This window comes from Sceloporus occidentalis, unplaced genomic scaffold (assembly GCF_023333645.1).
Source record: "Sceloporus occidentalis isolate IW3139 unplaced genomic scaffold, rSceOcc1.0.p SCAF_56, whole genome shotgun sequence".
In the NCBI taxonomy this organism is placed as follows: Eukaryota; Metazoa; Chordata; class Lepidosauria; order Squamata; family Phrynosomatidae; genus Sceloporus; species Sceloporus occidentalis.
Window position 1 is genome coordinate 3,118,370 of NW_028317036.1, and position 14,059 is coordinate 3,132,428.

The following is a 14,059-nucleotide window of genomic DNA, read 5'->3' on the forward strand; positions in this document are numbered from 1 at the left end:
TTGGAAACTCAATCCATTGTGGTGAAACTAGACCGTAATGAACTTCCCCTTTATTTTGGAACCAAAGTAAATGTCAAACATAGAATGATAAATGATTTTACCTGTTTGGCCTGATATTGTTACAATTATTATTTAGCATCATATGAAGTAGCTTGTTCAGATGATTAACTGCTTCTGGTAACATCAGACAGCATATCAAGTGGAAAAAAAAGAAAATCCATATTTGTTGCAAGCATTGAACCATGGGGAACAATGTCCATTACAGAAACACTGTACACAGACGAATGTAGATCCTCCAGACGCTGTAGATCTATATGCCATTAATATAAGCTTTGTCCAGAGTCCATTAGAAGCTGTGCGACATGTAATCAAGAAAATATTCAGTAAGTTACAATTTTATGGAACCTGCTATCTACATTGACCTAAGATTTATTATGTAAGTTCGGCCCCTGGAGTAAAATAATGTAATAAAAATATTTCAAGTGTCTTTTTAATGCAATGGGAAGCACACACATACTAATGCAATACAAATGTGTCTTTGGAGTTCCTTAATTGCGCCACACCTCAACAGAGCACGCGTGGAATCCCTGAAGTCTGAGTCTGCTTACATTTCAGCATCACGTCTTTTAAATAGAAAGAAGAACACATGTCTTCTTTGTTACCCAGCTACAGCTGCATAACATTATAATCCTAAAGTGACACTGTGCCCCTGTAGAAGAAAAACTGGGTACACCTTCCCATCCCTATCATTTGAATAGAATGGGAAACTGAATGGGAGCTAAATTTCAAGTCTATCCAACTTGCTTATGTTATAGTTAACACATGTACAAAATGTCTTACAGGCTTTAATGTCCGCTAAATTCTCATGACTGCAAGTTTTCATATAACAAAATGTGCTTTCTTTGGGCCTAAAAATCCAGGTCCATTTTCCAGAACCCAAACTATCGCCAAGCAACAAATGTATGTACCAAGAGATTCACAATTGTGCAGACCAACTGGACTGAAAAAGATGACAATGTAGACTTGCCCAGCTTGCCCGGTAATTGCCCAAATCCACTTTTTTATGGCTCTCTCCCTGAATTTATATGGGGCATATACTTGGTTCTTGGTATGTGGGTGTTTAAATGTAGTAGAAACTTTAGCAAATGGTGAACTGAAAACATCCCCCTGCATTATGGGGACTTTCTGTCTTTCCACGCTCTATGTGTCTGGTTCTGTGGACAGTGTCTTTGTTAACTTGAACCACATCAGAGACAGAATGGAAAAAAAAGGCAGTCCCCAGAATTCCCTCCATGCAGCATTTCTATTGGTAAGCAGAAGCAGTACAATTTTATACAAAGTAGGTAACAAATAGACCAGGGGCGTCCAACATGCGGCCCGCGGGACCTTGAGGTGCGGCCCGCGGGACCTTGAGGTGCGGCCCGCGGGACCTTGAGGTGCGGCCCGCGGGACCTTGAGGTGCGGCAGCCAGGATCACAAGAGCCCTGCTGCTTACTTGTGGGATGTCTTATTGTCCTGCACAGAGGAAGCGGGAGGCCACGCCCCCTGCTGAAGTCTGTGAGCGGCATCGAGAGCTGTAGTGCAGGTAAGGGGGTGGGTGTTTGAATGAGTGTGCCTGATTGAAGGAAAGAATCTGTGAATGAATGAATTTGTGTGTGTATGTGTGTGATAGCATGGATGTGTAAGTGCTGGAATCTAGGCATGATGGGACTGTGATTGCTGTTAGCAATCACACTCCTATCATGCCAAGTCAGCCAGTACATGCTGAAACCTGGCTAGCTGCCCCCTTGTGTATTGATGCTGCCAGCAGTATGGGGTCTGCACATCACTTACAGCCACCCTGTACCAGCATGTCCTGGCTGACTTGGGATGATAAGAGTGTGATTGCTAACAGCTAACAGCAATCTGCTAACAGCAGTCACAGTCCCATCATGCCTAGGATCTAGCATTTACTGGTTGCCTGGGTATAAAAAGAGTGTGTTTGCTGTTAGCAATCACACTCCTATCATGCGAGGTCAGCCAGTACATGCTGAAACCTGGCTAGCTGCCCCCTTGTGTATTGATGCTGCCAGCAGTATGGGGTCTGCACTTACAGCCACCATATACTGGCTGACTTGGGATGGTAGGAGTGTGATTGCTAACAGCAGTCACAGTCCCATCATGCCTAGGTTCTAGCATTTACTGGTTGACTGGTATAAAAAGAGTGTGTTTGCTGTTAGCAATCACACTCCTATCATGACAAGTCATATTGTTGATTTTTTTTTTGTCCAATTGTGGTGTTACTTTTAACAAGTGTGGTTAACGCACTAAAATTGGACAAAAAAATACAATAACCATTTATTTATATATGATTGTTGACAGCAATCACACTCCTATCATGCCCAGCCAACCAGGTTTTGTGTCGTTTATTTTAATCTGCATATTTTATTAAAGGCTATCTTTTCTCACAGTGAAAAATGAGTGCGGCCCTCGCACGTATATAATTCTGATGAAGTGGCCCACTGCAGAAAAAACTTGGACACCCCTGAAGTAGACTATGTCTTTTGAAATGTTCTAAATATTATGTTTTGGGTGCAACTCACTAAACCATGAGTTTGAAGACAAATTGAGATGAGAGGAATGATTTTGGCTCAACAACTTCCCTTTACATTATGAAGGGCCAAATCCAGACAGTGCCATTGCAAAGTTTGACCCTACATGATGCACAGAGAAATCTGCAAGATCAATTAATCTCTCTACATTAACTATGGTTACATAAAGGTGACATCAAATATTTCATACAGTCAACTTCACTATGCATTATGATGAGCCAACCCCTTATCCTGCACAAAGGCATAATGCATAGCGAAGTTGACTGTATGAAATATTTTATGTCACTCACAATAACAATGTTTGCTGTATTTTATGTTTTGGTTGCACATTATACCGTATTTGCTCGATTATAAGACGACCCTGATTATAAGACGACCCCCCAAAATCTGAATATTAACTTAGGAAAAAAAGAAAAAGCCTGAATATAAGACGACCCTAAAGGAAAAAAGTTTTACCAGTAAATGTTAATTCATGTAAACTATTTTTTTTAATAAAAGCTATGATTGAGAAAAATATTTTTTTTGCTTTTATTTCTTGTATTTTCCAACCTGTCCCCCAGTTACGCACATCTGCCCCCAGGCTTGCCACTCCAATATGGCACTGTGGCCCATGATATGCCCTTTAACCCTCTATATGCCACTGTGCCCCATGGTATGCCTTTTGACCCCCTATGTGCCACTCTGCCTCCAGAAATGCCTTATACCCCTATATGCCACTCTGCCTCCAGAAATGCCTTATACCCCTATATCCCATTCTGGCATTTAGGGGGTTAAAATGCATATTATGGGGCAGAGTGGCATATAGGGAGGTATAAGGCATTTCAGGAGGCAGAGTGGCATTAAGGGAGTTAAAAGGCATTGTATAGAGCACTCTGCCTCCAGAAATGCCTTATACCCCTATATGCCACTCTGGCATTTAGGGGGTTAAAATGCATATTATGGGGCAGAGTGGCATATAGGTGTATAAGGCATTTCAGGAGGCAGAGTGCTCTATTAAATGCCCCCTTAACGCCACTCCAGAAATGCCCTATGCCCCCATTTAACACACACACACACACACACACACACACCCTATACCCCCATTTAACTAACACACACACACACACACTCTCCCCTCCCCTCCCCTCTCAGCCCTCTCTTACCGGTGCTTCCAGCCGGGGCAGCGGGTTGACGTCGCCTTCTGCTGCAGCCGGAAGGAGGTGGAGTTGGCAGCGGGGGTTTGTATCCGTCCGTCGCGTATACTTTCCCCGGCTGTCAGAGATCAGAGTTCCCCGCACCGGTGCGGGGAACTCTGATCTCTGACAGTCGGGGAAGGTTTGCGCGACGGACGCAGACAACCCCCGCTGCTAGCCACACCTCCTTCCGGCTGCAGCGAACGTTGTCTACGCGGATCGCGTAGACGTCAACCCGCTGCCCCGGCAATACAGCAGGAAGCACCGGTAAGTGTGTGTATGATGGGGGGTGTTAAATGGGGGGGGGGGGTGAGACAGGAGGATCCAGGTCCCCTGCAGCGGTGCGGGGGATCTGGATCTTAGTCTCCTAATCAGACTCTATTTGAGGTCTGATTAGAAGACGACCCCGATTAGAAGACGAGGGGTATTTTTCAGAGCATTTGCTCTGAAAAAAACCTCGTCTTATAATCGAGCAAATACGGTATTTTTTTATACTCATATTGTGTCAGTGATTCTTTTTGTGATTTGGAATCCTAATTGTGTTTGTCTCATTCTCTTGTGAGACATAGTATAATTTTAAATTCAGTGGCATATCAGACGGTATGGTGTAGAAAAAGGTCATAAGACTTCTTGCTTTATTTATTTATACCTTGAAAATACTATATGCAGATTCTAATTGTCCTGAACTAAAGAATGTTTCAGGACTGATAGGCATGATGTAACCTGTCTTCATTCCTTTCTGTTCGGCTCCAGTATATTATGCGACGTTCCGAGGTTAATCAATTACTTGAATGTGGCTTTATTCCTATTATTAAGCATTCTTTACCAGGTCATTCTACCTTATTTTTCAGCTATGCTCACAAACATTGTCACTCACTGTTCCGTTTAAAGAAATTCCCTAATACACTGACCTCAAACACTCCAGATGAACTTTACTGTGGTAAAATACTTTGAGGATCCCATGCAATGTTGGGCTTCTGAAGACAAACATCTAAATACATATTAGTAGGCCAGTTCGTGGATTCACTGGAGGTGCTCTCAATCCTACTGAGGTCCTGGCAGACAGGTTAGCGAGTGCTTTTCTAATATACAGAATTATTGTCTATAAAGGCATTATTAGTACAAACGTTCCATTGAAACAAAGTAGTAATTAAAAAATTAACATAAAATTAATGTTTTGATCATTGCATTAAATTTTACATGCAAACATGCCGAAGTATCTTCTCACAAATGTGCTTCATCTTAAATAAATAGCACTCTGTAATTCAAAAATTGATTGTTCTTCATTAAAAAAATATATATAAAAAACAGTATATGAATAAGAGACTTACAGTTTTTATTTCAGTTATGTGATTGCAAATGATGCTGAGGATTTACTGCTGTCTCCTCCTCAGGTTCTCAGCGATGAAGTGTGCAGGCTGGACCATCCTGGTGCAACTGCAGCTGAAGTGAGAGTTAAGTTAAGCTACACCTCACATATATACAATGTGCAATGGATATCCTAATATGCCTTTCATTCAACTGGCTGGGCAGGTTTCTGCATACTGTGTAACATGGAATGATACCAGAATTTGTTGGCATAAAATACTGGTCAAACCAGTTGCTCAGTCAGCTAGGAACAAGTTTAACCGGTCTTCATCAAAGACTACAAGGACATGCTGTGGCTCAGCACCACAAAGCTCCATACACTTCTGTGAATGATTCATTCCTTGATCAACGCTCAACAAACAGGGAGAGAATGTTGTAGCCTCCAGCAAAATAATTTAGCATTCTGCTGGGGGAGTGGCAAACATCCATGTCAGGTACACAAAGATCCTATAGATGCTGTTATTATTAGAACCTATTCCTGCATTTTCACATCCACCCTATGGGCTTCAAAATACCAACACAGAGGGGATGCTGTTAGATGGTAAAAATGCTATAACTATAGGTACATGTGCTATGCAGGGAGTGCAGCAGAGCATCCATGCCCTCCAGGTATATACTTTAAAGGAGTGATGTGAAAGATATACAGTATAGACCTGATATACTTCCCAAGTTTATTTAAAGAATAACAATAACAATATAACTATATTTACAGTAAGCTATGATAATAAAAAAAATAATAGGGAAGTAAAGTAAATAGAAATGCCCTGGTAACTTTCAAGTTTCAACTTTCAAGGTGTAGTAACATAGCAATTTAGGTAGAAAAAGACCCAAGTCCAACAAGCCCTATGTATACATATTAAAAACGTATCTAATGTGTATAACATCTTCATGGCAGAAAATTGATTAATGCTGCCAATCTCAGCCTCCATGAGGTTAATTTTCATTAGAAAAAATATCCCCAAAACTATTACACTGATTGTGAAACAGAAAACAAAAGCTATGGGTGGTTTCAAAAAATGAATATATATTCTGAAATCTATGGCAGCAACAACCCTACCAAGTAACTACCAAGTTGATCCACTTTACCCTTACCAATGGTTATCTTGTGTCAGTCATACAAGCAATGATATTGATATTCAAAGTGATTTCATGGTTGCATATAATGACCATGAACGAATGTCATTTAATGGGCTGAATGTCTTACATTTTGATCTCACTAATTTAATTATTCAGTCTGCACAGCCAATGTGTCCCCTTTGGAGGAGCAAGTTGCTGAAGCTGCATCCCTGGTGATCCTATCAGTGCCCCATCTAGGTTATGTCATTGAAGCACCATGTCTTCTTACAGGGAACCTACACCTACAGAAAAAGTGTCTGGTATGGACCTAGAAGACCCAGTCTTGAGTTAGCCACCGGGAACAGAATGTGCACAACACAAAAACAGCATCCCCTTACTCCTTGATGAACACAAGCACCATTGTTCATTGCACATGACATAATTTCTCTTAGGACTGCAATACAAACATTCATATAAAATAGGCAAAGTTATATCCATTATTCCACCACAACCAAAGTTGGGTTTACCTTTCATTTACCATAACCCCCCCAGCTATTACAACCATTAAGCTAGTAGTAAAGTACAAATGTTTGTATGTTGGGTACATGTTTTGAGGGGACTATTCTCCTAGGGACATTCTACAGGAGGAGGACTAGTCCCACTTCCCTCCTGGCCCACTCTCCTCAACCCTAACCTGGCCCCAAACCTACACCCTGCACCCACAACACCACCCCATGGTCTCCAGGTCTGCTTTCCAATGTGCTAAACCATATGTACCATGTCTAGAATTGCAAGTGTACACTTGCTTTTACTGTATTCAGAGCTTTCCATAAATGTGAGTTTGTACTATACATGAATAGTCCTGCGCTGCAGTACCTACACATGTACAGTAAATATGTATCACTTGAAATTGTTATCCACCTGTTTATAGTTTTTTGTATTAATAAAACAATTTTAAATACAAAAGCTACATGGGTTTTAAAACAAGCATCTCATGTAATTCTGAACTTTTCATGCATTATTTTTTTCTATTCCAACCCCAGCACTGCTATAAGCGTTGTATGCCCCCACTGGTATCCAAAAGATTAATGTTGTCTTATTTGATTGCTGAATGAGTAAGCTATAAAGCAAACACACCCTGTCTGTTTCAGCTCAACTAAAGCACAACAGATTCATACACGAGCTGATTATTGCTGTTCCAACGTTTCCCTTCATGCTTTAAGAGCTCCATGATGAAAGGCAAAATAGATTTGCAGATTCTTTTCAAACTATTTTTCATGTAACAATAATTAGCATTGTGCCACAGGGCATGTTATTTGCAGCACTCATATTTTGTTTAAAGAGGAAGAAGTTGAGCCTGATGAAGATGAATTGCAGAATCATTGTCTTCTCACGTAACATTTTTCGCTAAAACCATTTTTTTTCGAGCCAAGTGTGATACCACATTACATAGTATTTTGTTGCAGTGCTATAAACATATGTGGGAAAAAATACCCTAGAGTTTAAGTTGGAAATGCATATAAAATATAAACCTCACTACTTTTATCATATGGGATTGTAGTAGATACATATTCATTTTACAAAATGTTTTTGGTTATTGCAGTGACTGGTTTCATGCCAAATATCCAAATTTCCCTAGAAGAAAATAAAAACAGTACCCTGATGTTTGTCGGTACCATATCCATATTCTATATTATTTGCAGGAAGGTACGTTTTGGATTTAGTAATTGACCCAAATATCAATGTTAGTGCAGTAAAAATGAGAATATACATTTTAGCTTTTAATAGAGAGACCCTGGAGCCTCCAGATATAACTCAGATAGCTCGCTAATAAACTCGATGTATAGTTTTTTCCATTGTAATAAAATTAGTCCCCCAGAAAAGGTGTGCATTTACATGTCTGTCCTTTGTAGTTTTAAGCATGACTACTTGTTTTCACGGTAACTAAGTTTTATGGTTCATTTGTTTATGATTCCCTTTAAAAGTAAAACTAGCTTAAGGTTAATTCTTTGACCTGCATCGTTATAATGTGCAATTTTACACTTTGCTTTGAGAGCGGCATCTACCTAGTGATAAATCACAGCATGTATTAAATAGACACTAAACACTTAAGGAAGAGTTGGCTGGAGAGTTGTGGTTTTAACTCTATCATGTCACTATTCATTATGATGAATGAAACTTGCATGATAAAGGCATTTTATGCTATGCATAGATATATTCAAGAAGATGTTGTGACTATATCTATCCCCGTTCTGTGTTTCAAGAATTTTATAGCTGCAGGTCTCTTTACTAACCCTTCCTGTCTATTATGTTAGAGGCTGAAACCTCAACCATAGGTAGTTTTCTCTTGTGGCACCAATGAGCAAACATCAGAAACCAGAATGTCTACTTCAGAGACTGAGCATCTGGGTGCATGACTGGACCTTGAGATAGAAGTCCTAGACACACAGGAAAAGGAAAATAATGTGTCCAGCATCATTCCCACCCGTTCTGAGTATTATTATTATTATTATTATCCTTTATTTATATAGCGCCAACAGTTTAGCTTTATTTAACAGTTTTATTTATTTATAGTTTGTGGAGTACCAGATCTTCTAGGTATAATTTATAACAATACGGGTCACACGAGATCTGCCTCTCCTGATCTTGTGGACCATTCTTGACATCATAGGGAAGGGTGGAAACACATAGGCTAGATTCTCTCAGACATGGGACAGAGCGCCTGGACCTTCCAGACTCCCACACCTTTGTGTGGCATAGCAAGAAAACACTTATGGCTGCAGACTCCACTCTCCTGGAAGAACAGGATGGTGACTCATGTAGTCTGTGGTAGCATTCAGAACACCCTGAATACAGATACAAACCCCTTTGCATCTAAAACTAAAATACATAAGTTGTGACTTTTTGCATCATATTGCCTTTTCAAATACACCACTACAGAGGTGTTGTCGCACTTGATACTTACTGACTGATTTCTGTTGTGATGCACTTTGTGATAGTGGCACTGAATTTACTCTGGCAATCATTCTTGCACAAAATTGCTTCCAAAATGTACTCCCCAACCCGCTGAACTGCTGTCTGTAGTGATATTCAATCGGGAAACAACCAAGATACCATGCTGGAAAAACTGCCACCACCAGTAAAGAAATGCCTTTATGTGACTGAGGATTATCACCTGGCATTCCAAAGAATGAGGGGACCTTTCCCAAGCCTGTTGCCTTAATGGGCCACACCAGGTCCCCTTTTTGTTTCTTCTGTAAACCACATTCCCCAAAGGGACACCTGCAAGAGGGCCGGATCTTCTTGGCCCCGTCCCACAAGGGTTAGGGCCACTGAAACCACCTTTCGAGGGGGGGGCACTCGTAAGAGCTACCTAGCTCCCCCTCACCAGAAAAGCTGGGACCTCTTAGAGGATATGCCATTTTCAATGTCAGTCGGTGTTCAATGCTTCCGTGTCGCTGTACATTTCATATTTCAATCCACACTCAAAATGTAAAAAAGAAATGCTCCCACTTGCAATTTTTTTGTGTTTGTAATTGTTTGACAGCAGAGTATTTTTATGTATGTTTTGGAAGAGAAGATTAAAAGGTTAAACAATAAAGAACATTTTTCACATATTTACCAAGGGTGCCAATATTAGAAGAGGGCACTGTGGGTTGCACCAGGGTTCCATTGAGGAAACATAATGAAATGTTGTGTGTAGAGAGCAATCCTGGTGCAAACTTTTAAATGTAAATGACAATACAAAGTCCCTGGCCACAAAACACAATGGGCATGGGCCTAACGACATATATATATATTGGGTGCTAACCTAGGCCCACTCCTGGACAGTGCTGCCAGCTTCCTCCTTTGGTGACACCATCCTTACTCCTGAACACTGTTATACAACATCATATCCTGAGACTTTGCCTCCTAAGGATGTACGGCTTGGGCAAAACTCAGCACAGTCCTCCTCAGTGGAAATTGGATGGTCACAAGGGAGAAATCTGTAACTGGCCAAATAAACTGAGCATGATCACCCAGTAGGGCATTCTGCCCTTCGCGGTTTAAGGCAGAAAGGGCTTTTGTCCATGAAACTGGCATTCAAGGCCTACTTGTCATAGGCCAGAAATACACCACTGGACAGGCCTGATTTTTTTAGTTTTTTGCCATGTATAATATATTGAGTTATCTTGTTTTCAGTAGTTATTTTAGAAAATCAGAAATGGAGTTCAAATTATTTATATTTTCTCCATGTTCTCTGTAGATTCATGCCATATCTTAAATCACCAGGACATATGTTTACTGCATTTTCAATTTACAAATATTTTAGTCACTTAACAGCTGAATATTACTGTTTGCTTACATGTGTATGATAACTAGTTATATAATACCTTCATGCAAATACTGGAAGATATTTTCATAATGTGTAATGCAAAATCTGAAATCCAATAATATACAGAATAAAAAGACACTGGCTGAAGGGTTGCTTAGAACAACAAAATCAAGTTTTTCCACATCTCGAACAGAACATATGTTTGTTGCTAGTGCATTGTTCCGTGATGGTTTGCAAGAGGGTTTTAAATGGGATGTTTGAGTTTCACGTGAAATCATCATGTGGATCCTGGCAGAACCTTCTGCATGGGGCACAGTATGTTATAGTCAATATACATGAAGAGTTCATGATTTTGTTTGTGATCTCTGTCACGTTGTACAGGAAAAAGCATAAAGAGTTAAGAACGCAAAAGTCTCTCAGAGACTTTATATTGTGTCAGGCAAGCTATAACCAGAAACAGGGAGTTTGGACAGTATATGAAGTAACTGCAGGTGCTAAAATCATTGTGTCCCTTTTACATTACTCCTTTCGCTTAAAAACCTAACTTTTTTGTAAACAATTGCCATTTCAGATACATTTTTCCCCCAGGGCCACTTTTCAATGTTGCTATAGTTTGATTTTGATGGCGACCTTAAAACCAGCAGAACCATTTTATATATATATATAAAAAAAAGAAAATCATGTTCCTTTAAAAATATTTTTTTAAAAACCTTCACTACCGCAAACCTAGAAGCATTATAAAAATGTGAAGGATCTCTAGTTGAGTAAGTGACACCTACTATGTAGAGGAAATCCTACACAAAATTGCAAAAAAAAACATTTTTTACATATTAGCCCTAATCATTACATGTCTTGAAAAAATTATATTTATAATTTGTATAAGTACATCAAAAATGGGAAAAAGGAAAATGGTTTAATAAACATAATGGTAAAAAATGCAGAAAACCTCTGATAGTTTTGTAAAGTTCTGGAAAATCCCTTTTCATATTCTGCTCTTGCAAGAATTTACATGCTTCCTGAAATTAATTGCCAGGTACTTCTCCGCTTACTCTAAATCTCTAAGCAATCAGAGGTGTTGTCTTAATGTAATATACTGGAGAATGGATGTGTAACAGTTACAGGACAGTGTATTGAAAGAAAAATGTGACAAGGTACATCTAGTAAAATATGACACTCTTTAAATATGACGCAACTTAAATGGCAATAAAGCAATGGTAAAGCCAACCCCCCATTTTCTGGAAATTAGTAATCTCTGATATTGTTTTTGTATTGGTTTTTGACTGACTTTTGGTGTTTTAAAACAGAAACCATTACAACAATTATTTTTAATATGGTCTTCAAAAAATGTTTAGTTGGTGTTATCACGCCATTTTCCAGAAAAGGTAAACTGGTAACTTATTTAGGGCACTTAGTGTTTTTAGTAAATATGAAAAAAATGAACTTGCCGCAAAACTACCGTTTCAATAAACAGAGCTTGTGGTGGGAGTAGGCTGGGAAAGCTAGGGGTGCCCTGGTTTTGGGAAGCGGGGAGCAGTGATCTACTACCTTCGGTGCTGCCCTAAACCTAACCCATGGCAGCACCACTTGCTGCATCCTGCACAATGCTGTCCATACTTATGAGTGTTGGGATATGACATCATATGGCAGTAGTGGTGATGCAGCCTGAGGCTCCCTGATATGCAGCAGAGGGTCTGCCTCCCCCTGGACCCACCACCCTAGGGAAAGGAGGCTTAGGCCAGAATACGTCACTGTCTAGGGGTACACTAAATATAGTTCATGTCAGAATCTGGGGTAGCCTGCCCCCCCGCTGGGAAATAGGGGCAGGGTCCCCTGGGCCGATCCAAAAATCTTCACTACTCGGTTCAACTTGGACCTTTGGACTAGCCCTGGGGGGGAGGGAAAACCTCTGACCCTGGCCTATAGAGCCCTTCTGACATATCTATACTCTATCTAAATACAACCCTACCCGCCCCCTTCGCTCCTCTCATGACCTGCGGCTATCTTCTACTTTTGTTACCTCTTCCCACTCCCGTATTCAGGATTTCACTTGCGCCGCACCCCCCCCCTGGAATTCCCTTCCCCGTTCCATCAGACTTTCTGCCTCATACATAACTTTCAAAACTTCTCTGAAAACCCACCTGTTCAGGGAAGCGTGCAACATTCCTTCCCATTACTTCCAACCATCATCATAATCAAGGCATCTGCTTCAACACATCATCGGAACCAGATCAACTCATCCCCATCCTAGCAGTCCTCTCTTATTGTCTCACTCCCCTCAACCACCGACTAGATTGTAAGCTCGAAAGAGCAGGGCCCTCTTCTCCTTTGCACCAGTTTGTTATTGTATGTGTTTATAAATTGTTCTACTGACTGTAACAGAGCTTCAGAATCTGCCGGCACTTTATAAATAAATGTAATGTAATGCAACAGGGTCACGTTAAGAGAGCTCTGAGTGAGAGGAAGTAGGAAGCGAGTGAGAGGGCAAGGGAGGGAGGGTTTATGCATGCATGTATGTGTGTGAGCTTGAATGTGAATGTGTGTGTGTTAGCATTTGTCATGTGTGGTTGTATTTGTAAGTATGTGTGAGCATAAATTTGTATGTGTAAGTGTGTGTGAGCATGTGTGTGTTCGTATGTTAGCATGAATGTGTATGTGTGTTAGCTTAAGTGTGTAGGCTTGAGTAAGTGTGAGAATGTGTGTACATGTGTATGCTGGTGCATATGTGAGTTACAGGGAGGGGCCCTTTGGGGCTACTTGGCCTTAACTGCCTCCTGAGCCAGAAGGTGCCAGCCTCCCCCTGGTAAGATATCAGTGTAGCATCTACAGCTGCCACACCCTGATCTACTTCTGAGGATGTTGCATTACCAGTGTAAGCAGAATTGTTACAATATATGTGGTGACTGTCCCATGCAGGACACATTTCTTCTATAGATATCTGAATTTTGTCGCCAAGGGGAAACTCATGGAAGCCAAATTCCTGACATTATAGTGGAATAGGGGAGTTGCTGTGAAAGCACTTTCCATTCAGTTTGGCAAGATTCCAGATCCTGCCACTACCAGGATGATGACCCTGCCATGTATACCTTGGAGATGGGAGATCATAAATCATGTCAGGCATACACATAACTAGTCATGAAAATAGTATTGAACCATTTCCTCTTAAATATACAAATATATTCTATATTTACAGAACCTGGGACAAGCTAGAATAAACTGAGGAACAAACGCATTTTGGCATTGACGCTTATTCCAAAGAAAGTATTAACTTCTTATTTGACTTTTAAAATAATCATTTGCCAATTATTTTGAGTATTTACTTTCTGATAAAAATGTTTTTATGTACAGTACAACCTTATTAAAGCTGCCAGTCTGTAGCAACTATAATTGAAGGAGAATTCCATGAGGTCACGCCAAGGACAGCGTCTGGTTTCTCTGCCAGAACGGTAAGTTCATTTTGTTGTGGTTGTTGTATGTAACTCAATCACTGTTTATTTGTTAACCAAACTTAAGCACCTGTTTGTGGAAGGCTCCATCAGCCGTGGCTTGCATTGACATAC